The sequence below is a fragment of the Heptranchias perlo genome, chromosome 20 (genome assembly GCF_035084215.1).
Source record: "Heptranchias perlo isolate sHepPer1 chromosome 20, sHepPer1.hap1, whole genome shotgun sequence".
Classification (NCBI taxonomy): Eukaryota; Metazoa; Chordata; class Chondrichthyes; order Hexanchiformes; family Hexanchidae; genus Heptranchias; species Heptranchias perlo.
In genome coordinates, this window is record NC_090344.1 from 14,423,873 (window position 1) to 14,436,401 (window position 12,529).

The 12,529-nt window shown below is 44.6% G+C and overlaps 1 non-coding gene across 1 annotated transcript; it reads left to right on the forward strand.

Moving 5' to 3' along the window:
* Window positions 1-4,453: 4,453 nt before the first annotated feature.
* On the forward strand, window positions 4,454-4,538 carry trnak-uuu (transfer RNA lysine (anticodon UUU)). Its single transcript is given in 2 exon segments — window positions 4,454-4,490; window positions 4,503-4,538. It is a non-coding gene; the product is annotated as a tRNA-Lys (tRNA).
* The last annotated feature ends 7,991 nt before the right edge of the window (window positions 4,539-12,529 follow it).

Consider the following 12,529-nt stretch of genomic DNA (forward strand, 5'->3'; position numbering starts at 1 on the left):
CCTCTTCATCTAACCCTAGGAGCAAACCCTAATATTCCTTTCTCCTCCATGTGTTTATCTCGCTTCCCCGTAAATGCTACTTCTTGTGATAGCGAGTTGAACATTCTAACGACTCTGCGTAAATATGGTTCTCTTGAATGTTATATTGGATTTATTAATCACTATCTTATATTATTGGCCCCAGGTTTTGGAGTCCCTACCCCCAAAGTACAAACACCTTATCTACATCTGACCTATCAAACCCTTGCATAATCTTAAAGTCCTATTTCAGGTCACGCTCAGCCTTCTCATTTCTATAGATAAGACCCCCAGCGTGTTCAAACTTTCAATATGGGAAAATGTGAGGTCATCCATTTTGGACCTAAGCAAGATCATTAAGAGCATTTTGTAAATGGAGAGAAGCAAGCAACTGTGGGGAAGCAGAGATATTTAGGGGTCCAAGTACAGCAATCACTAAAAATCGGTGGACAGGTACAAAAGTAATTAAAAAGGCTAATGGAATGTGGGCCTTTATCTCAAGGGAGCTGGAATACAAAGGGTGGAAGTTATATGAATGCTGAACAGCAGAAGCAACATGATATAGACAGAGCTAAACGATTCCACAAACAATGGAACAGATCCAAGCTGTGCAGTCCTGCCACATCCAGTCGTGAATGGTGGTGGACAATTAAACAACTAACTGGAGGGGGAGGCTCTGTAAACAATCCCATCCTCAATGATGGTGGAGTCCAGCATGGGAATGCAAAAGACAAGGCTGAAGCGTTTGCAACCATCTTCAGCCAGAAGTGCCGAGTGGATGATCCATCTCGGCCTCCTCCCGATATCCCCACCATCACAGAAGCCAGTTTTCAGCCAATTCGATTCACTCCACGTGATATCAAGAAACGGCTGAGTGCACTGGATACAGCAAAGGCTGTGGGCCCCGACAACATCCCGGCTGCAGTGCTGAAGACTTGTGCTCCAGAACTAGCCGCGCCTCTAGCCCAACTGTTCCAGTACAGCGACAACACTGGCACCTACCCGACAAATTGGAAAATTGCCCAGGTATGTCCTGTCCACAAAAAGCAGGACAAATCCAATCCGGCCAATTACCGCCCCATCAGTCTACTCTCAATCATCAGCAAAGTGATGGAAGATGTCGTCGACAGTGCTATCAAGTGGCACTTACTCACCAATAACCTGCTCAGCGATGCTCAGTTTGGGTTCTGCCAGGACCACTCGGCTCCAGACCACATTACAACCTTGGAGCAAACATGGACAAAAGAGCTGAATTCCAGAGGTGAGGTGAGAGTGACTGTCTTTGACATCAAGCTAGCATTTGACCGAGTGTGGCATCAAGGAGCCCAAGTAAAATTGAAATCAATGGGAATTAGAGGGAAAACTCTCCAGTGGCTGGAGTCATACTTAGCACAAAGGAAGATGGTGGTGGTTTTTGGAGGCCAATAATCTCAGCCCAAGTACATTGCTGCAGGAGTTCCTCAGGGCAGTGTCCAGTGCCCAACCATCTTCAACTGCTTCATCAATGACCTTCCCTCAATCATAAGGTCAGAAATGGGGATGTTCGCTGATGTTTGCACAGTGTTCAGTTCCAATCGCAACCCCTCAGATAATGAAGCAGTCAGTGCCTGCATGCAGCAAGACTTGAACAATATGCAGGCTTGGGCTTATAATGGCAAGTAACATTCGCGCCAGACAAGTGCCAGGCAATGACCATATCCAACAAGAGAGAGTCTAACCACCTCCCCTTGATATTCAATGGCATTACCATTGCCGAATCCAACACAATCAACATTCTGGGGGTCACCATTGACCAGAAACGTAACTGGACCAGCCACATAAATACTGTGGCTACAAGAGCAGGTCAGAGGCTGGGTATTCTGCGGCGAGTGAATGATCTCCTCACTCACCAAAACCATCTACAAGGCACAAGTCAGGAGTGTGATGGAATACTCTCCACTTGCCTGGATGAGTGCAGCTCCAACACCACTCAAAAAGCTCGACACCATCCAGGACAAAGCAGCCCGCTTGAGTGGCACCCCATCCGCCACCCTAAACATTCACTCCCTTCACCAACGGCGCACTGTGGCTGCAGTGTGTACCATCCACAGGATGCACTGCAGCAACTCGCCAAGGCTTCTTCGACAGCACCTCCCAAACCAGCAACCTCTACCACCTAAAAGGACAAGGGCAGCAGGCACATGGGAACAACACCACCTGCACGTCCCCCTCCAAGTCACACATCATCGCGACTTGGAAATATATCGCCGTTCCTTCATCGTCTCCGGGTCAAAATCCTGGAACTCCCTTCCTAACAGCACTGTGGGAGAACCTTCACCACACGGACTGCAGCGATTCATGAAGGCGGCTCACCACCACCTTCTCAAGGGCAATTAGGGATGGGCAATAAATGCTGGCCTTGCCAGCGACGCCCACATCCCATGAACGAATAAAAAAAATGTTACAGTTGCATAAACTCTGCTGAGACCACATTTCGAGTACTGCATTCAGTTCTGGACACCACGCCTGAGGGAGGATATATTGGCTTTGGCGGGGGTGCAGTGCAGATTCACCAGAATTGACCAGAATGATAACTGGGCTAAAATATTTAAATTATGCGAACAGGTTGCGTGGACAAGGTTTGTATTTCCTTGTGTATAGAAGATTAAGTGATGATGTAATCGAGTTGTTGAAGGTGATTCAATAAGCCAATGGTGTGTGTGTGAGCTGTGAGACAGCTTGAAATACCAATCCTCTGCACCACTGGGGACTGAGTCTTCCAACAGACAGGGATTTTCACTCGTGCAAGTTTCATCCACATTTTCTGCTCTTCATTTCTCCGACCTGCTTGTTGCGCCTTTCCTTCAATTCAGGACTAACAGGAAAAACTCGATTCTGCGGTCAATCTTCGGGTCACATGGTGAGATTTCAAATAATTGAAATCGACCCTTATCAACCCCAATATCGTCACCGACACGTTTGACGAATGCAAAGCGGCTTCTATCGCGGTTTGGCTGCACAACTCGTTCAAAGACACTGTCGGTAATTGGAGGGTCTTTCAAGTCATGACACGAACATCACAGTTCGCACTGCCGTTTTCCGCAAGACGCTTCAGATTCATGGGGAATGATTTCGGTCTGGCGGTTAAATCCGTTCCCTCTTCACAAATCCGCCTTTGACCCCGTGTCTTTTAATATTTTTGATAACCGATACTAAATCGGTTTGCCCTGTACTGTACATAACTTTTTAAATATTACAGATAAGCGGAGCACTTGAGCTGTCACAGCTGTGACTTTGACTTTTCTCCCTCTCCAATGGATTTCCCCGACAACTGCCACTAACCACAATCTTCTGTCACACTTCTCCATCAGGAAGTTCCGAGTCTCGGTTTTCAAATGAAATAACGCCCATCTCTTCAATCAACGACAGCCCAGAGAGAGTTTCTTAGTTTCAGCTCCCAATTTCCCCAAATCCTCAAAGTAGCATGAAAATAATTGTCCTTAAGTTAATAATAATAATATAATTAAAAGTTCTTGTCGTCTGGGGTTTTGTTTCAGATTCCACGGCTTTGAAATGTCGCTGCGGATGTTTAACGAATCGCCTCTTGGTTGGAGGCTTCTGTGTGGGAAAGATCACGAAGCGATAATTGAGAGACCGAGGATGAAGCTGTTTGATGGGAGCACTGGGGACACAGACCGTGCGCGGCTCCAGTGGCGCAATCGGTCAGCGCGCGTTATTTCTACAATAATTATACCCTCGAGAAATGCCGAGATTGTGAGCTCCAGCGCCATGTCAATAGTTGAACCTTCCAAACATTTTGACCAGAGTTCAAGGCACAACCGGTTCCATAACGCATCGACTTCTTCATGTCCCCATGTGGGCACTGAGGCTCCTCTGGCCTCCCGTCTTGCAATTGCAGGCGTGAGTTTATTTGTTTATGGGAGGGAGAGTGGGCAATTGGCGACAACTGAAATGGTAAAGCGGCCGGCACAACATCTTTAAATCTAAAGAACCAAAAACACAATTCTTCTTTCCGTGAAGCAGGTATTTATCGGTTTGAAGTGTCGTGTCGGGAAAATTCGGGAGGCAAATCTGTTGCCTGGTGTCACGGTGTAACGGGTGAAATTATTCAGCTTTCAATTGTTGATCGGCTGAAATGTCGAGAGGCATTTTCCAGCTCCCATGTGGAAAAAGTTTGGCTTTTGAGCCATTGGGTAAGGTGTTTTTTTTTAAATTGCTGCTAACGAATGACAAGACATTTTGTACAAACAAGAAGAATTGCAAAATCACGAGTTCACTGTCCATGTTTCTGACATCATGTTCAACAGAAACAAGGATTCTCCTCAACACGTTGCTGAAAATTGGAGAAAAGGGATCCTCACCCGAATTGGACATCTGCAGGGATAATTCTGAGTCCTACCATGAATCTGTATGATGGAAATTAATTAAGCAGCGAGCCTGGATAGCTCAGTCGGCAGAGCATCAGACTTTTAAAACAGGTAGTGATCTGAGGGTCCAGTGTTCGAGTCCCTGTTCAGGCTAAAACTTTTAAAACAGCTGGCAAGTTCTGCTTTTCCAGCGGACCGAAAGGAGCAAGAGTTGGCCATGCAGTCCCTCGAGCCTGCTTCGCCAATTGGATAAGGTCATCGCTGATCTTCGATCTCAACTCCACTTTCCCGACCTGTCCCCATATCCCTTGAGTTCCTTCGTGTCCAACATTCTATCCATCTCAGTTTTGAATCTATTCAATGGCTCAGCATCCACAGCCCTCTGAGGTAGAGAATTCCAATGGTTCACAACCTTCTCAGTGAACAATATATTCCTCATCTCTGCACTAAATGGCCGGCCCCTTATCTTGAGATTATGACCCTTAGTTTTAGACTCTCCAGCTAGGGGAAACAGCGTCCCAGCATTTAACCTGTCAAGCCCTCTAAGAATTTTATATGTTTCAATGAGATCACCTTATTATTGAAAACTGCAGAGAATATAGCCCATTCTACTCAATCTCTCCTCACAAGACAACCCTCTCATCCCAGGAATCAATCCAGTGAAGTTTTGTTGCACGCACTCTAAGGCAAGTGTATCGTTCCGCAGGTAAGGGATCAAAACTGTACACAGTACTCCAGATGCGGTCTCACCAAACCCTATATAATTACAGCAAGGCTTCCTTATCTTTGTAATCCAACCACCTCACAATAAAGGGCAACATACCATTTGCTTTCCTAATTGCTTGCTGCACCTGCAGGTTAACTTTCTGTGATCCGTGTGCAAGGACACACAAATCCCTCTGAATACCAACATTTCTCTGTCTCTCACCTTTAAAAAGATATTCTGCTTTTCTATTCTTCCTACCAAAGTGAATAACCTCACATTTCCCCACGTTATAATTCATCTGCCAAATTCTCGCCCACTCACTTAACCTTTCTGTATCACTTTGCATCCTTTTTGCGTCCTCCTCACAGCTTACTTTCCCACCTAGTTTTATCTCGTCAGCAAACTTGGATACATTACACTCGGTCCCCTCATCTAAGTCATTAATATCGATTGTAAATATCTGAGTCCCAAGCACTGATATTTACGGCACCCCACTAGTTACAACCTGCCAACCCGAAAATGACCTGTTTATTCCGACTTTCTATTTTATGTACATCAACAAATCCTCAATCCATGTTAATATATTACCCACTATCCCATGAGCCCTAATCTTGTCTAACAAACTTTTGTGTGGCACCTTATCGATTGCCTTTTGAAAATCCAAATATTCTATATCCACTGGATCTCCCTTATCTACCCTGCTATCTACACCCTCATAACCTCTAACAGAGTTGTCAAACACGATTTCCCTTTCACAAAACCGTGTTGCATGTGCCTAATCATGTTATGATTTTCTAATGTCCTGTTATCAAGTCCCTAGTAATAGATTCGAACATTTTCCCTCCTACTATTCTCAGGCTAAATGGCTTGTAGTTCCCTGTTTCCTCTCTGCCTCCTTTCTTGAATAGCGGGGTTACTTTTGGTACCTTCCAATCCATGGGGACCTTTCTAGAATCATGGGAACTCTGGAAGATAAAACCAATGCATCCACTGTCTCTGCAGCCACCTCTTTTAAAACCCTGGATGTCGGCCACCAGGGCCAATGAATTTGTCAGCTTTTAGTCACATTAATTCCTCCAGTACTTTTTCATTACTCATCTTAATTGCTTTAGGTTCCTCACTCTCATTAGAACCTTGGTTCCCCAACAGTTCTGGTATGATTTTTGTGTCTTCTACTATAACGACAGATACAAAATACTTGTTTAACGTCTCTGCCATTTCCTTATTCTCCAATATAAATTCTCCTGTCTCTGCCTCCAAGGGACCCATGTTTACTTTCGCTAATCTCTTCCTTTATACATACTTGTAGAAGCTCTCCAAATCCATTTTTATATTTCTTGCTGGTTTAACATCATTCTATTTTCTCCCATTTTAGCAATTTCTTGGTCATCCTTTGCTGATTTCCAAAACCCTCCTAATCCTCAGGCTTACTACTCTTTTTGGCAACATTGTAAGCCTCTTTTAATCTAATTCTATCATTAATTTCTCCAGTTAGCCAAGGTTGGGCCACTTTTCCGGTGGTGTTTTTAATCCTCAAGCGAATGTAATTTTGTTGAGAAATTATGAATTATTTATTTAAATGTTCGCCATTGATCATCTACCATAATATTTTTAATCTAATTTCCCAAACCACCTTAGCAAACTCGCCCCTCATAACTCCGTTATTGGTTTTGTTTAAATTTGAGACCCTAGTTTCGGACTTAACGACATCACTCTCAAACTCAATCTGAAATTCTATCATATTATAATCATTCTTCCCCAGAGGTTCATTTACTATACGATTACTAATTAATCCTGTCTCATTACACAATACTAGATCTAAAATAGCCTGTTCCCTTGTTGGTTCCTCGACATATTGATCTGGAAAACAGGCTCGAATGCATTCCATCAACATAAAACAGCTTATCTTGAGTTGCTAACATGATGTCAGCACGATGGCACGTATTATGACTGGAAGACAAGGCCAGATCTGCCAGGTGAATTAGATGTTTGCTGAAAACAAGGAGAGTTAATGAAACCAAGACTTCCCTGCAGAGCAAGGAGTTGGAAAGAAAGATGCTGGGCATTGAGAGGCGAAGGATTTTGTCTGTTGCAGGATGAATGGACAAACGGATCTCAACTCTCTGCTTCTTTTCTACACTGATAAATCGAGACAAAAATCTCATCTCCGTGCTTCTTTCAGATAATGAATGTCTGAATGCTCAAGAGATCGCTGATCCAAGCCAATTATCTCCACTCGCACTCTCCTTCCAATCTTGCACACGTTGCTTAGCTTTGAAATTGTTCATTTTTTCACACTGGGATTCAACTTGAAGAAAACGAAGCTGTGATCAGCTGGTGTTGTTCAGGAAATGGAGTAAAAGAAGACACATCAAAGGCTAATGATAACAGTGACGGTTCGGACACTGTGATCTACTTTTAAAGGTTCTTCAACATTTAAAGTGTCAGGCAGCAGATCTTTTCCAAATCATGACAGAAATGGCAAGAAAACTTCATGCAGACTTTGATCAGCGGCACGACTTTCGAACAGGAGGCATTTTACAGAAAGCAAGAAAGTGCATTGTGTATCGCTCTTATGGGTTGTAAAATTGAAGAATGATGGGCTACTGGCTGTTCAGGCAGGAGCGGTGAAATTGCTCATGTTGATCAGGACCGAGCTTTGTGCTCAGTCGGGGGAATTTGGTTGGTGCTATTTTGAACAACACCAGGAAAGTCAAGTTCCCTGATCGAGCATCAAACATGGTGCCGCGGCGGCGAGAGCACCGAGTCCTCAGCACTGGACCACCAGCGAATCCGCTGCAATTTTTATTCAAGCAAGCAGACCAACGCTGTCTTTCCGACTTGTCCCTTTGAAACTCAAGTCACTTTCGCCCCAGACAAGTTGCTCGCACAAAATGGAATTTACTGTTAGAACATGAAATACTTGTTCAGACAACGACAGCACCAAGTGCGGGTAGGCAGGTACATGAAATAGACAGTGAGGGGAAATATTACCACAAGCTGCTGGTGGAACTGTTTCCATTTCCAAAACGCACGCACCGAATCAGTGCAGCTCCTTGGAAAGGTGCAAGACAACGCAGGGCTGTCATGTCTCACTTGAAGCAATTGACACACACAAGATTCTGCCATCACCTGTCATCTCCTTCTGTTTCTGTCACTAATTTATATCCAGCTTCCTCTGCTCCTCCAGATGCCGGTGAAATAGATGTTCAAAGCAAATACTGCGACTTAAAGAGAAAAAAAATCCTGAACTGGAAAGCAGGAGAGGGGAAGAATGAAGCTGGGCATTGAGAGACGATGGATTTTGCAGATACCTGGATAAATAGACACAACGACCTCATCCCCCTGCTTCTTCGGATACTGAATATCTTAATGCTCAAGAGATGTTCACACTGCCCCAGGCCCATTTTCTCCAGTCGCATCTCCCACCAATCTTGCCTATGTTGCTTCGCTCTGAAATTGTGCATTTTTTCACACTGCGATTCCATTTGATGAAAACATTGCTGTGATCAGCTTGTATTGTTAAGGAGATGGAGCACAAGAAGATACATGAAAGGCCAATGATAACAGTGACTGTTCAGACACAGTGAGCTACAGTTAAAGTCGGCAACATTTAAAGTGTCAGGTAACAGATCTTTTCCAAATCTTGACAGAAATGGCAAGAAAACGGAACGCGGACTTTGATCAATATCACGACTTTCAATTCGTAGACATTTTATACAAGGCAAGAAAGATTTACAAGGATGTTGCCTGGACTGTAGAATTTTAGCTAAGAGGAAAGATTGGATAGGCTGGGGATGTTTTCTTTGGAACAGAAGAGGCTGAATGCAGATTTAATTGAGTTGTACAAAACTATGAGGGGCCTAGTGTGGATTGGAAGGACCCATTTCCCTTCACAGAGAGGATAGTAACCAGGGGCATAGATTTAAAGTGATTGGTCGGAGGATTAGTGGGGATTTGAGGAGAAATTCTTTCGCCCAAGGTCTGTGGGGTCTGCAACTCACTGCCTGAAAGGATGGTAGAGGCGGACACTCTCATCGCATTTAAAGAGTACGTGGGTATGTGCTTGAAGTGCTGTAAACTATAACGCAACAGACCAAGAGCTGGAAAGTGGGATTAAGCTGGATATCTCTTTTTCGGCTGGCACAGACATGATGGGCCGAACGGTCTCTTTCTGTGCCGTAAATTTCTTTAATTCTTTGATTTTAATTAACAGTAAGCAGGGTAGTTCGGGGGTCATGAGAACGGTACTGAAGAAAAATAACTGCTGGGAACCAAGCAATGTGTCCTTGTAAACCACAGACTGGGGAAGTTCCAGCTCCAGTGACGGGATACTGATGTAAGGGGCAGTCGGGAGTGGAGACACCGGAGATCAAGCTCAGGGCGCCTGAGGTTCCATCCAGCAGGATCATCTCGTGTACACGGGAGACTTGTATATTTACTCTGGTGCGGTAGAGGAAAGAGAATTGACTCATATATTTCTTAATAAGATATTAAAGTTGCTGACTCTCAAACTTGTTAATTAATAAGACAACGTATTAGTTAGAATCTTCAACCCCTAAGTCTCTCTGCTCCTCTATTTAAAACTTTGACCATTTTGTTTACATTTCATCTCATTTTTCTTCCTCTCAAAATGTATCACGTCACATTTCTCTCCATTAAACTTCACCCGCCTTTTTACGAACCTGTGGACGTCACAATGAAGTCACTGACTCCTCTTCACAGTTCCCCACGCTGCAAATGTTGGCGTCTAAGAGAGATTTTCACCGTGTGTCCCACATACCCAAGCTGAGATCATTCTTTGTATTGAGAAGAGCAATGGTCCCAACACTGACCCTGGGGGACACCACTGTTTACATCTCTCCAGTCTGAAGAACATCCATTAACCACTACTCCATGTTTTCTGCCCTTTCCACAACTTCCTATCAATACTGCCCAATTCAATTTAATACCGTGAGTATTAATTTTATAAACAAGCCTCCTGTCCGACATCTTATCAAACACCTTTTCACAATCCATCTACACAACATCCACTACATTCCCTTTATCAGTTGACTTGAGATATCTCAAATAATCCATGTTGGTTGTTCTTAATTAATGTGTTTTTCCAACAAATGTTGAAATGTTTGCTCCACCTCATCTGGTTTCATTTATGCCAAACCACAACAGAAAGGTCGAGTTTTCTACTGGAGCTTCAGATAAATTAATTTTTAAAAATGATGCTTCAGACAATGGGGTCATCTGGGCTTAGCCCCGCCCATTCAGTGCCGCAACTCGCGCCCCTCACACACTCCGATTGGTTGGAGGACCAACTGTCCGCTCATCCCTCCAGTCAATTTACCATAAGACCATAAGAGATAGGAGCAGGAACAGGTCATTCGGCCCCTCGAGCCTGCTCAGCCATTTAATGTGATCATGGCTGATCTGATTTTTACCTCAACTCCACTTTTCCGCCCTTTCCCCATATCCTTTAACTCCCTTGCTGATCAAAAATTTGTCTAACTCAGCCTTGAATATATTCAATGACTCAGCCTCCGCAGCTTTTTGGGTGAAGAATTCCAAAGATTCACGGCTCTCTGGAAGAAGAAATTCCTCCTCATTTCCGTCTTAAACGGGCGACCCCTTATTCTTATACTATGCCCCCTCGTTTTAGATACCCCCATGAGGGGTAACATCCTCTCAGCATCTACCCTATCAAGTCCCATCAGAATCTTGCATGTTTCAATAAGATCTCCTCTCATTCTTCTAAATTCCAATGAGTATAGACCCAACCTGTTCAATCTTTCCACGTAAGACAAACCTTCCATACCCGGAATCAACCTACTGAACTTTCTCCGAACTGCCTCCGATGCAAGTCTGTCATTCCTTAAATAAGGGCACCAGAACTGTACGCAGTACCTCAGATGTGGTCTCACCAGCATCCTGTACAGTTGTAGCATGACTTCCCTGCTTTTACACTTCATACCCCTGGAAATTAAGGCTAATATTCTGTTTGCCTTCCGGACTACCTGCTGCAACTGCATGTTCACTTTTGGTGTTTCGTGCACAAGGACACCCAGATCCCTCTGTTCCACAGCATTTTTTAGTATTTCTCCATTCAAACAATATTTTGCTTTTTTATTTTTCCTCCCAATGTGGATGACTTCACATTTTCCCACATAAGATTCCATCTGCCAAATTTTTGCTCATTCGCTTTACCAGTCAACATCCCTTTGCTGACACTTTGTGTCCTCATCGCATGTTGCTTTTCCACCTATCTTTGTATCATCAGCTAATTTGGCCACAAGACACTCTGTTCCATTATCAAAGTTATTGATATATATTTTAAATAGTTGAGGTCCCCGGCATTGATCCCTGCGGCATCCCACTAGTTGCAGGAAATTCCTATAAATTTCCGCTCTTCTTAATGGTCCGGAATTCTCCTTAATCACCAGGACGGAGTTAATGGTGAGACTGGCGGTCCTGCGGTGCAGTTGGAAAATAAACATTAATTGAACCGGTCAGTTGCAACATTTAATAAAACGAAATTAATAAAAGTTACCGACAAAATATTTTCTGGATTTCTGCAAAGTGGGGGGGGGTGGGGGGGGGGGGGCGACTACGCTTTGTGTTTTTCCGGTTTAAATGGCACGAAGGGCTGGGGTTTCAGTTTATTTTATTATCCATGGTCCAAACGCGATCTCACTGCTTCCTAGTAAGAACGGGATATGACGCTCGACTCATCGATCGACAGTTCCGACGGGCCACAGCAAAAAATCGCATAGACCTCCTCAGGAGACTAACACGGGACGCAACCAACAGAGTACCCTTCGTCGTCCAGTACTTCCCCGGAGCGGAGAAACTACGCCATGTTCTCCGCAGCCTTCAACATGTCATCAATGAGGACAAACACCTCGCTATGGCCATCCCCACACCTCCACTACTCGCCTTTAAACAACCACCCAACCTCAAACAGACCATCGTTCGCAGCAAATTACCCAGCTTTCAAGAGAACAGCGTCCACGACACCACACAACCCTGCCACGGTAACCTCTGCAAGACATGCCAGATCATCGACACGGATACCACCATCACACGAGAGGACACCACCCACCAGGTGCATGGTTCATACTCCTGTGACTCGGCCAACGTTGTCTACCTCATACGTTGCAGGAAAGGATGCCCCAGAGCATGGTACATTGGCGAGACCATGCAGACGCTGCGACAACGGATGAACGGACACCGCGCAACAATCGCCAAACAGGAGGGTTCCCTCCCAGTCGGGGAACACTTCAGCAGTCATGGACATTCAGCCACCGACCTTCGGGTAAGCGTACTCCAAGGCGGCCTTCGAGACACACGACAACGCAAAATCGTCGAGCAGAAATTGATAGCCAAGTTCCGCACCCATGAGGACGGCCTCAACCGGGATCTTGGGTTCATGTCACGCTACACGTTA